Source organism: Antechinus flavipes, chromosome 3 (genome assembly GCF_016432865.1).
Source record: "Antechinus flavipes isolate AdamAnt ecotype Samford, QLD, Australia chromosome 3, AdamAnt_v2, whole genome shotgun sequence".
In the NCBI taxonomy this organism is placed as follows: Eukaryota; Metazoa; Chordata; class Mammalia; order Dasyuromorphia; family Dasyuridae; genus Antechinus; species Antechinus flavipes.
The window spans coordinates 219062223-219079959 of record NC_067400.1 but is presented as its reverse complement, the minus strand read 5'-3'; positions in this window follow the sequence as shown (position 1 = coordinate 219079959).

The window sequence follows — 17737 nt, the reverse complement described above, 5'->3', positions numbered from 1 at the left end:
AAATAAAAAAAAAATTGCTTCACTGACATAAATTCAGGTGGTAAATGTGAAAATAAAATGTACATTTGCTTCATAGTACTCAAAGACTATACATTTTTAAATGAAAACAGAAATCTCTTTATCTTATTCACTAGAAATTGTATATAGTATTAATTATACTTTGCATTTTATACTGTATTACAGTCTTCAAAGCATTTTCATACACATAATCCCATTTAATCATCAAAACAGCCACACATGACAAAAAGGGCAGTTCATATTAGAGATAGGTCCCTTTATTAGTTGTTGTTTAGAGATTCCATCTGTCATCTATCTTTTCAAACTAAGAGGATAACTAAGGTGATATAGAGTATGTTTCACATTTCTAAATGGTATATTAGAGATTTTTATGCATCTCATTTGTCCATTTCATCTTGAGTGTTCTACACGTTTAAAGCTCTTTTTGATCTTATGCTTCTTTATCTGACTGCATCATTAAAAAAAAAAAAAAAAAAAAAAACCCTTGGGAAGAAAATCTACCTAATACCACACTCAGTGAAGAGTGAAGCAATGAATTCATTGAGTCACTCTCTACTAGCTCTTTTTCATCCCTGAATGCATCTTTTGCTTTGTCATAATAAGCTGGTTCCACTGATTTTCTACCAGGTTTCCAGTCTTTAATACATTTAAAAGTCTTTTTATTATTCTCTTTGGTGTCTCTTAAAGGTTCCTTTTCTTGACCAATCTTTCAATCTTTTCATTTTAACAATTCTCTTTTCTGTACAATAGCCTCTTTTACTTTATAAGCCATAGAGTTTTTATTTGACTGTAAAATTTTTTGATCTATAGTAGACATTTTTTAATTTGGATTTTCTATATATCTTTCTTAGCTTCTAGTAAGTTTTAGATAGCTTTCAGACTAAGTCTGAATTAATATAAATACATACATACATATACATTTATATACATAATATGTATATATGTGTGTATATATACAAAAATATGCATATACATACATATATATTTTTCTTACTCTTCCATCTCACTTTTTCCTAGCTAATACCCACAATTTTAGGTATGTAGCTGTTTTCTGTAAACTTAAGTAATACATGTAATAATATTTTTTGACTTTTTTATCCTCTAATAAGATCCTAACCTTATTATGTTATGATCACCACTATATAAAGCATTATAAATACATGGTGAGGTGACCAAGCCAAAATAGAGGAGTGAAGGTATGTACTCACCCGTGTTCTTCCCCAAACCCAGCCATATATATTTAAATATGACTCTAAACAAATTTTAGACCATCAGAATCTACAAAAAGATGGAATAGAACTATTTTCCAGCCAAAGGTGAGCTTATAAGGTGAGCAGAAGCAGTCTGCTGCATTGGGGTAGGTCTAGAGTACAATCAAGCACAGGCTAAGCCAGCATAGCCCAGGGACAAGAACCTGGGGACAAGCCCTAGAGCCTCTAAATAGATGGCAGTGACAGTACTATATCTGCCCACAGAGGCTAAGGACCACTCAGCAGGAAAAAATTGATGCAATGAGGTGTGGAGCACCAGCCCAGGATACAATTTTGGGAGACCCTGAATCAATATTGGCAGTGGCAGCACTGCAGTAGAACCAGCAACCAAGGCATCAGCAGAAGCAGAATCAACAGCCTTGGGGAGATCTCTGGTAGAGGGAAGGGGGTGGAACAGCTTATCATAGAGAGTTTGCAAGGGCTTTTTTACTGGTATTGTAGCAGAACTTTGTTGCTTTGCCATACACAGGTCTGCAAAGCAGTGCTGCCTCACAGTATAGGTCTCTAGAAAGGTCTCTGAAAACAGCTGTACCAAACACCTAAAGGGTACACCCTCCACCCAGGGAACAGATAGCTACTTTAACAAAGAGTAAAAAGCCAAGTAATAGATTGGAGAAATGAGCAAACAACAACAAAAAAAGGTTCTGACTATAGAAAGACACTGTGGTAACAAGGAAGATCAAAAAATACACTCAGAAGATGATAATAAAATCAAAACTCCTAAATCCAAAGCCTCCAAGAAAAATAAGAATTGATCTCATGCCATGAAAGAGCTCAATGTATTTTGAAAATCAAGTAAGAGACTTCCAGGGGAAGAGCCAAGATAGCAGAATAAAGTCAGAAAATTGTTCCACTTTTCCCAGTTCCCCTCAAAAACCACATGAAACCAAATTTCTGAACAGAATTTAATGGGAATAAAACCACTCTCCAGCTCAAGACACACTGGAAAAATTTCAAGAAAGGTCACTTTTATTGGGATTAAAAGGGTGTTCAGCTCAGCTCAGATAGACTCTAGGAAAATCTGTGAGAGACTCTTAATCACAGCAAATCAGAAACTAAGACTCTTACTCCTTGTTCAGTAGAGGAGTGAATCAGTGTGGCAGCTTCCAGTCCCAGCTTAGAAGGCACACACGGGGAAAGTAAACTTTTCTGAAAAGAGTAGCCATGCTATCCCTTGCAAGCAAAAGGAGCCCCTGTGCTCAAAGCCAAGGCTCAGAGATGCAAGGAAGATTGGGAAAGCACTCCTTTTACCTCAAGAGCAGAGCTCATCCAGAAAAGTTTAAAAAAAAAAAAAAAAAAGGAAAAGGAAATACCAAAAGGAAAGAAAAGAAAATGAGCAAGAAACAGAAAAAAAAAAAAAAAAAAAAAAAACTTGACCATAGAAAGCTACTATAGTGACAGGGCAGACCAAAACACAAACTCAGGCAAGGAAAAATGTCCACAGAGGAAATGTCAAAGAGTGATGTGATTTGGTCTCTAGCCCAAAGAGGATTCTTGGAAGCAATCATAAAAGACTTTAAAATGTAAATAAGAGAGATACAAGAAAAATGTGAAAGGAAATGAGATGTATACATGAGGGAGTCAACAGCTTGAAAAAGGAAGGGGAAAAAATGACTGAAGAAAACAATCTCTTAAAAAGTAGAATTAACCAAATGGAAAAAGAGATACAGAAGCCAACTGAAGAAAATCACACATTAAAAATTAGAATAGGGCAAATGGAAGTTGATAACTCTGTGATGCAGCAAGAATCAAACAATAAAAAGAATGAAAAAAATGGAAGTAAATGTGAAATTAGCAAAACAACCAACATGGAAAATACATCCAGAAGAGGCAATTTAAAAAAATTATTGACTTATCTGAAGGCCATGATCAAAAAAACCAAACCAAAACAAAACAACAACAACAACAAAAAACACAACAGCAATCTAGATAGCTCTCTACAAATGATCATTAAGGAAATCTACTCCAATATTATAGAAACAGAGTGGGGAATACTCACTAAAAGAATACATCAATCACCTTAGGAAAGAGATACAAGGAAAACCCCAAGAAACATTGTTGCAAAATTCCAGAACTACAATCACAAGGTAAAAATACTGCAAACTATCAAACAAAAACAATTCAAATGTCAAAGGGTTTACCCAGTATCTGGCAGCTTCTACAATAAAGCATACAAAGGCCTATAATATCATATTCCAGAAGGCAAAGGACTTAGCATTGCAACCTACAATTAACTACCCAGCAAGATTCAGCATCATCTTTCAGGTGAGGCAATGGAGCTTCAATGAAGTAAGAGATTTTCAATCATTTCCACTGAAAAACCAGAAATAAACAGAAAATTTAATCAACAAATACAAAACTCAAGAGAAGCATAAAAAGATAAATAGGTAAAGATTAAATTATTTGCAAACCTAGATGGGAAAATGTCACAGGGGCAGACAGAGGAGATCATCACATGAACTGAAGGTTTGGTTGTGGATAGACTCTGATGTGATGACATTAAAGAAAAAGACATTAAAGGATGGAAAGAGGTCTGTACTGAAAAAAAAAAAAGTGCAAGGCAAAGTATAATGGGACATTTAATTCATATGAAGAGGTCCAAAAGACCTATTATAATTCAGGGAAATAAGGAAGGGGTCTGAGCATTGTTTCAAGCTTGAGTTCATCAGTTTTGGCTGTAAAATTTAATCATTCAGTTGGGTATATAAATTTATCTCAACCTATAAAGAAGTAGTAGGAGAAAGAGGAAAAAGAGGAAGGGACAGAATAGAAAAGTGTAGAAATGTTAGTGGAAAAGGTAAGAGATGGAAGAGGAGTAATAAAAGATAAGATAGTGGATGAGGTCAGTAAAAAAAAAAAAACACAAATTAGAACAGGGAGGAAAGAGAGAACAAAAGTATATGATGGAGAGAAAATAGAATGAAGGGAAATATAGAGCTGTTAATCATCACTGATTGATGATTGAGATTGATGATGTGAATGAACTCTTCCATAAAAGGGAAGCAAAATAGAAGAGAGTGGATTAAAAAACAGAATCCTACATGTTGTTTATAAGAAACATATTTTACACAGAGAGACACATACAGAATAAAGATAAAAAGCTGAGATGTAATTTATTATGCTTCAGCTGAAGTTAAAAAAAAAAAAAAGCAGGGGTAGTAATTCTAGTATCAGATAAAGCAAAAGTAAAAATAGATCTTATGAAAAGAGATAAAGAAAGTACACTTGATAAAAGGTACTGTAAACAATGAAGTACTAAATTTGTGTGCACCAAGTGGTAGAGAAGGGAAATTCTTAAAGAAGATTTTAAGCCTGTTACAGGAAGAAATATGCAGGAAAACTATTCTAGTAGGGAACCTCAAACTTCCCCTCTCAGAATCAGATAAATCTAATTACAAACTAAACGAGAAAGAAACTAGAAAGGTTAATAAGATCCTATAAAACCAAGAGATGAAAGGCCTCTGGAAAAAAATTCAGGAGGGACAGAAAGAAATAGATCTTTTTCTTGGCAGTACATGGCACTTACACAAAAGTTGACTATGTATTAGGACATAAAAAGCCCCCAATGAAATGCAGAAAAGTAGAAATAGTAAATGCTTTTTCAGACACAATACAATAAAAATTATCTTCAATAAAGAGCTAGGGAAAGATAGATCAAAAAACAATTGGAAATTAAAAAATCAAATTCTAAAGAATGGGTGCATTAAACAACAAATCACAATAACAATCTATAATTTCATCCAAGAGAATAACAATAATGAGACAACATACTAAAACCTATGGGACGCAACCAAAGCAGCTCTTAGGAAATGCTATTATCTCTAAATAGTTATGTGAATAAAATAAAAACGAGATCAATGAATTAGACACGAACTAAAAAACTAAAAAAAAGCTAGAAAAAGAACAAATTAACTACCCCCAATTAAATACTAAATTTGAAATTATGAAACCCAAAAGGGAGATGAATAAAATTGAAACTCAGAAAGCTATTGAACTAATAAACAAAACTAAGATTTGGTTTAATGAAAAACAACAACAACAACAACAACAAAATAGATAAAATTGAGGTTAATTTGCTCAAATCATGTACCCATTTTTACCTTATTTTGATATGGGGTATGAGTTATAGGTCTATGCTGAGTTTCTGACATATTATTTTCTAGTTTACCCAGCAATTGTTGTCAAATACTGAGTTCTTATTCCAGAAGCTGGCATTTAGGGAGTTTATCAAATACTAGCTTTCTACAGGCCTTGATTATTGTATCATGTGTATCTAATTTATTCCTCTGATCCACTACTCTTTCTTAGCTAGTACCAAATGGTTTTGGTGACAATTGCTTTATAATATAGTTTTAGGTTTGGTACTGCTAAGCCACCATACTTCTCATGATAATCTTGAACTTTTGTTCTTCTAGATGACTGTTGTTAATATTTTTTCTAGTTCTGTAAAATAATTTTTGGCAGTTTGATTGGTATGGTACTGAATAAGTAGATCAATATAGGCAGAATTGTTGTTTTTATTTTATTAGCTCAACCTACTCATGAGCAGTGGATATTTTTCCAATTGTTTAAATTTGACATGTTTATGTGAGAAGTGTTCTGTGTTGTTCATATAGTTTTTGGATGTATCTTGGAAGGTAGACCCCCAAATATTTTATTTTGTTTATGTTATTTTAAATGGAATTTCTCTATCTCTTGCTGATTGACTTTGTCACTAACATACAGAAATGCTGATGATTTGTGTGGGTTTAGTTTATATCCTGAAACTTTGTTAAAGCTGTTCATTGTCTCCAGTAGGTTTTTGAATGATTTTCTTGCATTCTCTAAGTATATCATCATATCATCTGCAAAGATTGATGGTTTTATTTCTTCATTGCCTATGCTAATTTCTTACTTTTTCTTTTCTTATTTCTATAGCCAATATTTCTAGTACAATGTTGAATAATAATGGTGATAATGGGCATCCTTGTTTCACCCTTGATCTTATTTGGAATGTGTCCAGCTTCTCTTCATTACAAATCATGCTTGCTGTTGGTTTTAGGTAGATATTGCTCATTATTTTAAGGAAAGCTCTCTTTAGCCCTATGCTCCCTAGAGTTTTTAAGAGGAATGGGTGGTGTATTTTGTCAAAAGTTTTTTTTTTTTGCATCTATTGAGATTATGATATAATTTCTGTTGGTTTTTTATTATTATGATTGATTATAGTAATAGTTTTCCTGATATTGAACCAGCATGGCATTCCTAGTATAAATCTCGCTTGGTCATAGTGTATTATTCTTCTGACAATGTGCTATAATGTCTTTGCTAACATTTTGTATTTTTGCATCTATATTCACTAGAGAGATTGGTCTGTAATTTTCTTTCTCTGTTTTGGTTGTTCCTGGTTTAGATATCAGTGTCAAATTTGTGTCATAGAAGGAATTTTGTAATGCTCTTTTCTTTGCCTACTTTTTTCCAAATAATTCACTTGGTATTGGAATTAATTGTTTTTTTAAATATTTGGTTAAATTCACTTGTGAATCCATCTGGCCCTGGAGATTTTTTTCTTAGGGAATTCATTTGTTGTTCTATTTAAGTAATTTATTTCATCAATTAATCTAGGCAATTTATATTTTTGTAAATATTCATCCATTTCAGTTAGATTGTCAGATTTGCTGCCTGTAGCTCCTGATTATTGCCTTCTTTTCCATTGGTGGTAAGTTTACTCTTTTCATTTTTGATTCTGGTGATTTTTTTGTTTGTTTGTTTTGTTTTCCTTCTTTTTTCTAATCAAATTAACCAAAGATTTATCTATTTTTTTTTCATAAAACCAACTCAGTTTTGTTTATTAATTCAATAATTTTCTTAATTTTAATTTTATTAATCACTTCTTTGAACTTTAGAATCTTTAATTTTGTATTTAACTGGAAGCTTTGTTACCTATCTTAACAAAGTTCTGTGATGACCTACTAAACTATGCCTATCTGACGTGTATATTAGTTTTGACATCCCTTCGAGAAACCAATTTTTTCTTGTGTCAATTACTTAAAGTGTTCATTTTCATAGATTCAGTACATTTTCATGAGGAAAACCACTTTTTAAAAGTGCTATTCAACTTCTGGAATTTATTTTCTTTTTGTAAGTTCTAAATATTTGTTCCATAACTTATTGTATCTTTTTTTTTACCCTGGCTTCTGGATATGCACAATATATTATCTAATTCCTTCTCCATATGACAAAACTTCACATACTTGTAAACACCTATCATATGCCCCAATTGTTTCCTGTCTGTACTAGCCATACCACTTTCTTTCAAGCATTTTTGCTTTAAATGCTTTAAAATTTTCTTTAGGTTGGGCTTAGTCATGTGTTTGGTTGTTAGTTTATATCTTTCTAGGATTTTTCCCTAGCTTTCCTTTTCCTTGACATGGTTCACCAGTTATTATTGGATCCAAGGAGTAAAGGATCAGATGATGGTCTAATAAAACAAAACAAACAGAAAAAGATCTCTTGGCTCACTCTATGATGCTTTTCTGATAGATCATAATAGATAATTCAGGGAAGGGAGCTTTGTTCAGCCAAATCCAATCAAGATATCTTCGGTGTTAACTCTTGTTGAATATCCTTTTTCTGATATAGGTAAGTCTCTTTCCTAACTATCAAATGACTTAAGTATCTCATTTTGTTCCAATATCAAAAAATATCAAAAATTAACAAAACACAAGTCTGAGTCAGACCCAATCCAGAACTTCACCAAGGGTCCATGAATATATTTCAGAGAGCTCCTGAACTTTGTTGGGGAAAAAGAAAATCTATATATTTTTTGCTATTATCTGGCTGAAATTTAGTATTTCATTTGATTACATTTTCAAATATTACCTGGCTCAAACAATAGAATGAAAAAGTGAAAATTGTTGGAGGAGATATGGAAATCAGTACACTAATTCATTTTTGGTGAAATTGTGAACTAACCATTTTGGAGAGCAATCTTGGAAATATTTTAATTTCATATTAGAGCTCTGGGAATATGAAATATGGTCTGTATTATGAAATTCCTTCTGACAATTCAGTGTTTCTATAAAAGAACTGGGAAGAACATTGGGAAGCAACTGATGCTCTTCATGCATATTGAAGTCTTTTTAAAAAATAAGTTTTTTTATTAAGATGATAATATAGGATATTAATACTATCAGATAAACAGTTACTCTTTTCATATAATTTAATTTAATTAGTAAATTAATTAAATGTTTAGACATTTCCTCTAAGTTATTAACTTTGATATTCACTTTTCTTCATCTATAGTCAAAATAACTATGCACTTCATGTTGGTGATTCTCTTCTTTTCACTATGAATTTATCACAAAATTTTCAAGATTTCTATATATTCCTCAAACTCATAAATCTTCATGCTATTAATATAATTTTTTGCCATTCCTAATCATAGAATCATAAATCTGAAACTTCAAAGGACTCCAGGAACCATCTTTTTAAATCTCTTAACTTTCCAATTGAGGAAATTAAATATAGAAGTAGGTAAAATCTAACTTCAGAAGCAGTGCGCTATATAATGCTACCCATTTTTTAAGAAATGTATATATTGTCCCCATGTTTAATTTATTAAAATGTTTGCTATGAAATATATCTTAATAAATAAATTTTGTTATTTTAAATAAGATTTTCAGAGCATATTCTGAACACTATAATTATTAGGTCAAAGGGTGTGATTATTTTTATAGCATTTATATGTGTACATATTGCTCTTTAACAAATTCTTCCAGGCTGCAATCTCACCAGCAATGAAAGAATACATTGCCTGTATTTAATCCCATCATGTTTTGATTCCATTCCCTATAGTCATTTCCCCCAATATAATGAACAGGAAATGATACCTCAAATTTATCTAAATTTGCAGCTGTCTGATTATCAGTGAGGTTCAATGTGATTTGAAGAGATTATTAACAATAAGTATTTCCTCTACTAAAAATTATAGGTTCTTATCCTGTTATCAAGTTCATATTCTTAATGTTTATGAGATTCAAATATTTGTAATATTCTCAGTAACTTTTTCAATAATAGTGTTTAACCCTTTAAGTTATACAAAATGCTTATTTGAAATGAGAAATGGTCTGGAAATTACAAAAACTAATTAAAAGTGATTAATTAAGTGATTAATAGAAGCCTTGAGCAAACAAGGAATTGGTGGGGAGGGGAGACGGTGCCTAGGAAGACAAGGTGGATTCAGTCAATCAGAAAGAGTCTTGTGGTTTTGAGAAAATCACAAACTTAAGATAATAGCCCATGCAGCCCAAACTAATTAGGGTCAATGACCTGACTTGACCAAATCACTACTGCACCTAAGCACCTATTAAGCAATAGGCTAATTGAATATTAAACAACACACCATGTAGGAGGAGATTTCTGCCATTTTTGAACATGGGAAGTATGGGGGGGGGGGGGGAACAAGGCATGTTTTATACATATTAAGGGGAAACATGTAATGGGAGTATCAGAAAAATAGTAACCTGAAAGCAACGGACCAATTTGTTCTCTGAAAGGAGGGACTGTGCTACACAAGCAATATGAAGGTTCTCCCACTTCTGTGTTCAGTGCTCCCTGAAAAGGAACAGAGAGTGCCCACTTCTGGACAGAAATTTTATGACAATTCATTAAGGTTTTTCTTTAATAAATTTTCCTTGATAGCTGATTTTCAGTATCAAGAGTGTATTTCTAACAGAGAATATTTCAATAAACAAGATAAAGAAGGGTAAGAAGAAGAGGAGGAGGAAGAAAAAGAAGAAGAGGACAAAGAAGAAGAGGATGAGAAAGAAGGGAAGAAAGAGAAAGGAGAGAAGAAGGAGGAAGAAGGAAGGAAAAAGAAGAAGAACAAGAAAAAGAATGAATGAATGTGGCTATAAAAAGAACATCTGAAGAATGCTTGTGCCTTTAAAAACTAAAAGTATCAGGAGAAGAAAAAGATATTGTAACTTGAATTTTATGGCCATGATATAACATTTTGAACTTGATTGAGCCTGTTGCAATCCTGAATATTTCCCTAACTCTAGCCATCTGTTAAACCATACTGTTGGCAGTTATGCTTCTTGTGTGTTTTGTTTATTATGAAACTTAATATGAAAACACTGCCTAGACATGTGGTGACATGTGTCTGTCACTGAGAATTTTGATAGTCATTCTTTCATAGGAGCTCTGAATGATTAAGAATAAATTGTTTATAATTGGGTCTCTCACCCAATTTTCTATATGCTCTTATTGTAACCTATTTTGTATGCTCAGAATATTTTGAGACATTCCTTCTGAACGTTAATAAACATGTAATTGAAATTAAAATTTTCCATTTTGATTCTAAAATTATGAGAATGGGCATTCTAATGTTTCCTGATGACAGAAACATAAGCGATACAAACCTTTTAAGTGTTTACTTTTCAAAAATAAGCCTTAAGAGCCTCATTAAACACGGTGAATGCAAGAGACACATTGGTGTTGATAAATAATGTACCTGCTTGACTGGAATTTTTGATGAAACATTTGCTGACTAGAAAGCTCTTTGAAATTCTAAGTAAATGAAAGTGAGAATTGATGTATATAAATATTTCTGCCGCATGATGCACTGGAAAAATATGATCACTATATGTCAATTCCATAAATATTTTCTCTACAAAATATATTCATTGTGGTATTATCATGGAAACAACATATAATCAGAATTCAGCAAGTAAAGAATAGTTTATCTAAAAAGTTGTGTCACCTTTATAAAGGAGAGAGAAGTATTTCTTTTTTTTTTTTTTTTTTCTCTTCCTGGTGTATCTTTGATATAGGTAACAATTTTAAAAGGGAAACTTCGAATAGAAATGGCTATATCAATAAAGGCCTTACATTTGGAGTTCCTTACTATTGAATATATATTCTCAAGAACTAGGGATCATTTAATTCCTACAAAAATTCCATTTTGCTTATGAAGAAACAGAGGCTAAGAGATTAAGTGATTTATTCAAGGTGATAAGAGTTATAAAGTATCAAAGCTGTGACTCAAATGGAGATGTTCAGAAACCAAATTTTGCCTACATTTTCATTACTTTGCTAAATATAAGGGAGCAAGGCACTACCTTTTGTGCTTTGATTCATTCTGAATAAGGTTAAGAAAGCAAAGGAAATTAAACATTTATATTGCAGCTACTAATACCAAACACTATGCTAACTGTATATTAAAATATTATTTCTCTTCTGATCCTCACCTGCAACCCTTCAAGTAAGGTGTTATTCTTCCCATTTTAAAGTTGAAGAAAAAAGAGAGAATTTTCTTACTGAGGTTTCCCAATACCAAAGGAAATCACAAATTCTGTCTACAAAAGAAAATCTACAATACTGACCTCATAGCATTAATGTAGAAATCAATTGAGATAATGTATGTGAAATTTGGTTAGTTGTTCTCTCTGCTTGAAGAGGACTAAAATGACATCACAATGTTGAAGTTGAGATCTAATGTGTGTGATTGTGGTTGATCAGACCAATATGAGCTTAGGAAGGCTCTACTACAGATCAGGCCTAAATAGTCCATATGAGCTTTTAGAGTGGAGTTGTCTTAATTTGCACATCTCACATTTATTTTGAGATATTACAATTTTGATAAGCAAATCATGCCAGGCAATGCTTTCCAATGTCTACCATGGCTCATAATTGATTCAAAAGTTCTTTAAAGAAACCTTTAGAGTATACTTGTATTATTTCTTCTGACAATCACATGAGTGTCTGCCTTCTGTGAGTTCTCTATAAAATAGTCTTTTGGGCTAATATATATTTGTCATTTGAAAAATATAGCCAGAGTTGTGCTCCCTGTGAGCAGAGTTTTACTGTTTGAATTTTAGCTCTAGAAGCAACTTCAGTGTCTGGTACCTTAACTTGCTAGAAGATCTTCAAAATCTTCCTAAGACAATTATAAGTGTAAGTGATTCAGTTCCCTGGCATAATTCTCTGGTTGCCATCTAAGCATGTACCGAGAAAGTCAGAACAACAGTTTGGTAATATTTCAGTTTGGTAGGCAATCTAATGTCTCTTTTCTCTCACCTTCTTCAAAGCTAGCTTTGTTTATGCAGGTATTAACCTCATAATCTATGTGTATATCCTTGGAAATCATTTTGCCAAGGTAAATGAACTTATCCTCCGTATTCCAAATCACTTCACTTGCTGCCACTGAGATAGTTACACATATGGATGGTATGGTGCTGGCTGGTGGAAAGCCTGTGGGTTTTTTTTCTTTTTTTTTTATGTTATTAGGCCAAAACTATTGCAAGAAGGAGAGAATAAATCAATAGTTTTGTTGAATCTCAACTTCAGAGGCTACAATGGGAATAGGGGAAATTAATTAGTTAATGGGAAACATTATGAAACTCCAATGGTAGCATAAAAAAGTCTGCTTTTCTTCAATCCAATTCAAGTAACATTTATTAAGCACCTGCTTATAATGGGCCAGAACTCTGGAGAAATATACTTGAGGCAAGGATTCTTTCAACAAGGTGTTAACTCAGTGGAATTGATAAGACAATGGTTATTTAGTTTAGCATGGTGATTAATAGTTTTCTACTTCAGTATTAATGATTTAATCTTACAACAAATAATGGTTCCCTAGTGATATAACTATTGGCTTATACTCAGTATGATGAATTGTTTTAATTGTAATAGACTATATAAAGTGGGGACAATTTAGCCACAGAAGAGAAGACTTGACCAACCTTCATCACTTCTCTACTAAGACCAAGAACTCAGGCTGGTCCCAAGATCCTCCAGAGAGCTAGTCTGGACACTATATTTTAGTCCACTCCAGTGTGGAAACTCTAGAAAGCAGGACATTACATTGAGAAGTACAGACTGCTGACTGGCTGATTGGCTGAGACTGCTGACACAGACTGGGAGATTGAAGGAACAATAAAAACTTTGGACTTTATCCCTGACTATTCTTGTGGTGATTATTCTGCTGAGACCAAGGCAGGTCTGAAGACCCTCCAGAAAGCTAGTCAAAACATTACACCTGCTTTTTGACCATCACTGTACTAGGAACTTGAAATACAAATCCAAAAATACTACAGCCTCTGCTACTTTCTTCTATTAATATCATTTAATATTTTGTCATCCCTCTTTTTAAAAAAAGTCAAATCCCTCAACATATAATGTATAGAACATATGCAGAGGAGTTTGAACAATATTCAAAATATGCTTTATAGACATGTCTAACCCTGCCATTCTTTTTTTCTTGCTCATGCATTCTGCTTTAACAAAAAGAATGTGTCAATCTTAGATCAATGGACTCCATTATTACTTTGATTAGGTTACTCACATATCAAGCATTTGACAATTAAGTGAAACATGAGCTTTTTATTTAGCTAACTACTACACTATAACCACTTGTTTTTGTGGTCTTGGCCAGAGCAGATCAATTTATAGCATTTATGATCTTTCGCTAAACATAATACCAAAGCAATAACCAAGAAGCCTTACTTTACTGACAAAGGTGGTTCCCTAGGGGGGAAAAGCACATCAAGAGCACAGTAGACTTATTTATTTTAAGGGAAACAATGTATTTAAATCATGTTCAGTGAAAAGAATGCAAGATACTTAACAAATGTCATTCAAATTTTACACCATGTATATAACTAATGTAAAGTTATATGAGTATGAATTATGGAAAATCATTTCAGAAGGATCAGAATTACAGATAATTCAAGTAACAATGGAAAAACATATGGTTGAAGTAGGAATGGGGCAGAATCTTATCAAAAATTACTTGCACACAAGAAGTGATGTAACACATTTCATCCACAAAAAATAATTGAAAAAGGAGCTGGCTGCTCAGGTAATGAGGACAGATAATAAATGAGAATTCTTAAGTACTAAAGTGGAATTGTGGAGAAAGAAGAAAAGGAGGAGATAGAGAAAGATGAAGCTAAAGAGGAGGAAGAAGGAGGAGATGAATTATATTGCATTGAGTGTATTTTTTTGAAAAATTTAGATAAACATGGCAAAAACATGTACAAATGATAGAGTATAAAGAAAAGACATTTTAAATAGGCTGATGAGACATGAAGAAAAAGAAAAAAACAAAAACAAACCTTTCTATGCATTTAAGTATCTAACAAATATAGTTAATTAAACTTAACATAAAGCACATCTCCTTAACTATGGCAAGGCATAAGTTATTTTAAATTTTTTTCTTTCTTTTAATTTTTTAAAAAAAAAGAATAAAAATGCTATGAAAATGTTAACTTTCAAATGTTACCAAAAAATATCTTATACAAATTAAAAGAAAAATTTTCACTGAATACTTTATTGTAGGTCATTGTTAAACAAATGTATTTCTCTTAAAAGAGTAACAGCAGCCTTAAGGCATTAAAGACCAAACATCAACTTTGTTAGATAGAACATTTGTTCAGAATACTCCATTCTTGAGTTTTCTAAAAGGGGCAGGTTGACTCTTGTTTTATATGAGAAATATATTTCTAAAAATTTATGGATTCTTTCTGTTTTTTACCAAGTAATCTAACTATAAGTTAAATGTAAATGTATTTAAAGAACTGTGTCAAATTTATAAGAATACAAGTCATTCCTCAATTGATAAATGGTCAAAGGAGATGAATAGACAATTTCAGATGAAAAAATTAAAGGCCTCAATAGTCATATGAAAAAATGCTCCAAATCACAATTGATTAGAGAAATTCAAATAAAAACTACTCTAAAGTAACACCTCATACCTCTCAGATTGGCTAAGATGAGAGGAAAAGCTAATGATAAATGTTGGAGGGGATATGGAAAAAACTGGCACACTAATTGGTGGAGCTGTGGAATAATCCAGCCATTCTAGAGAACAATTTAGAAGTATGTCTAAAGGGCTATAAAACTGTTCATATCCTTTGGCCCAGAAGTACCATTATTGAGTATCCCAAGGAAATCATAGAGAAGGGAAAAGAACCCACATGGCAAAAATGTTTGAGCAGCTCTTTTTTGTGGTAGCAAAAAAAAAAAAAAAAAAAAAAGGATAATGCCCATCAATCACGGATGGCTGAATAAGCTGTGGTACATGAAAGTAATGGAATATTATTATTCTTTTAAAATGATAAACAAGCTGACTTTAGAAAGGCCTGGAAACATTTATAGGAATTGATGCTGAGTGAAACATGCAGAACCAGGAATACATTGTACACAATAACAGCTAGAATATGTGATGATCAAGTATGAAAAACTTGGTTCCTCCCAGTCTTTCAGTGATCCAAAACAGTCTCAATAAACTTTGCAGAGAAAATGCCATCTGCATCCAGAAAAAGAACTATTGAGATTGAATGTAAATCAACACATGCTACATTCACTTTTTTTGTGTGTGTGTTTCATTTTTCTATTTCATGATGTTGCTCTTTTGTTTTGATTTTCTCTCCCAATATGATTCATAATGCAATGTGTATTAAAATTAGTTAATTAATTAAAAATGATAGATTTAAAATTTGGAGAAATCTCAGGGGCCTTTTAATCCAATCCCTTCATTTTATAAATAAGAAAACAGATCTGTTGGCAACTACAGCATTCCCTGTTTTCCACTCCATGGAATAAGATGTCCCTTCCAGGAATTCATTGTTTCTAAACTCATCACCTTGCTGCTCACCAAGCCTTGAGTCCTACCTCCTTCAGTCTTCTTTCTTCTCTGTTTGGAGGAATTGAAGGTAGAGCATTTCACTACTTCTAAAGCCTCCCTTTAAATACATAAATTAACTTCCCAGTTCATTCCACTTTGTATCTGCAGCTCTGTTTGCTTTCCATTACATGACCCTTGGTGCTTGTCTCTTCCTTCCCACATTTCTGAACTTCCTTTTGTTTCTTGTCCTTCCCCCTTAAATTGTAAGCTCCTTGAGAGCAAGAACTAATTTTCCTTTCTTTTATTTTTATCTATATCATTTAGAACAATATCTGGCCTATACTAAATGCTTATAAATGTTTGCTTAATTGAACCTAAAAACAAACAAACAAAAAACTGGTCCAAGTTCACAGGAGTAGTAAGCATGAGAGATAAGCTTTGTACTCAGATTCCCTGACTCAGGTCTCATTGTTTTTGGATCAATCCTCTTTCTTTTCCAATGGAAGGATATAGACTAAAAATCACAAATGTTCCTTTCTATTCTCCCCTAGAAGGTCTCTCTCCCCCTACCTGTCTTCTCCATCACCATAGGCACAATGCAAAATTACTTCCTGGATTCAAAATCCAGGATGCTTCATGTACTTTCTCTGTCCACTTTGCTACTCTTACCTCTTTGTATCCCTGGGCTTTATGAAATATATCTTTCAAAGAAACAAAGACATTATGAGATGGACATGATATGGGAGAAAATGCTAAGGTACAGTAAGTTCAAATACAAACCAGATAGAGTAAAGAAGCCTCCAAATGGAAATAAGATAACTCAGATCAACCAAGAGACATAGTTCTAAATCTCATCCAAAGGGAAGTTGGGATGTCTTTAGTATAGCAAGCTGGGAATAGGGACATAATACCAACTCCTCTAATATCTTTTCAAAGATGTTTCCTTCAGCAAACCTCGTTTTTGTTTGCGGTAGGTTGGTCTCATCCATATTTTCTCTTGACCATGAAAGTACCTAAAGAGTTGCAAGGCCTGAACCAATTCAAAACTTCAAGAGAGTTGAGATACTGAAGAGGACTCCTCTCTCTCATCTCTCTCTTTTCTCACACACACATGGGACATTGATCTTCATCAATATCAACTGGTTAGGGACTTGGATTACACAGGTCAGAGGTAGGATTTCTCAATTCACAACAACCAGCATTTCCCAAAGTGTGGACTGCAGATTTCTGGACCTTCCTCCCTGAGACTTTTTAAGGGAGTAAGACAGATTAAAACTCAACCCCAAGAAAGTATTTGCCTATTAAAATACTCTTCCTTTTCCAACTACATATTTATGTGATGTTGGCTATCCTTCAAATTCTTCAATTGATACAGCATGTCAAAAACAAATTGAATGCAAAAGCAGATAAAAGAAACCACTTGTCTTCTCTTGAGACAGAAATCAAAGAGATTTGCATACTGAAAACAATACCACTTTTCTCATTATATTTATGGTAGTTTTGGAAATTGTAGTAATTTACCTTTAAAACTTTACTTAATAATTAACTTTGCTATTATTTTAAAATTAATATATTTTAAAGTTTTCATTTTAACTTCTAATATAGTAAACCCATATAGGTGCACATTTAGGAATAAACTTTTTTTTTCTTTTTTGAACAAGACTATCTGCATAGAGAATGAGGAGAGGATAATAAGAAAAAATTCCTTCTACCAATACTAATAAGTGACTCAGCTACAACATCATCACAAAGAATTGCCTGGGGTTCTGGGAAGCTAAATGATATGCCTAGGGTTACACAGTTAATATGCACTGGATTTTCAAAATTTTGAGAAAAAAAA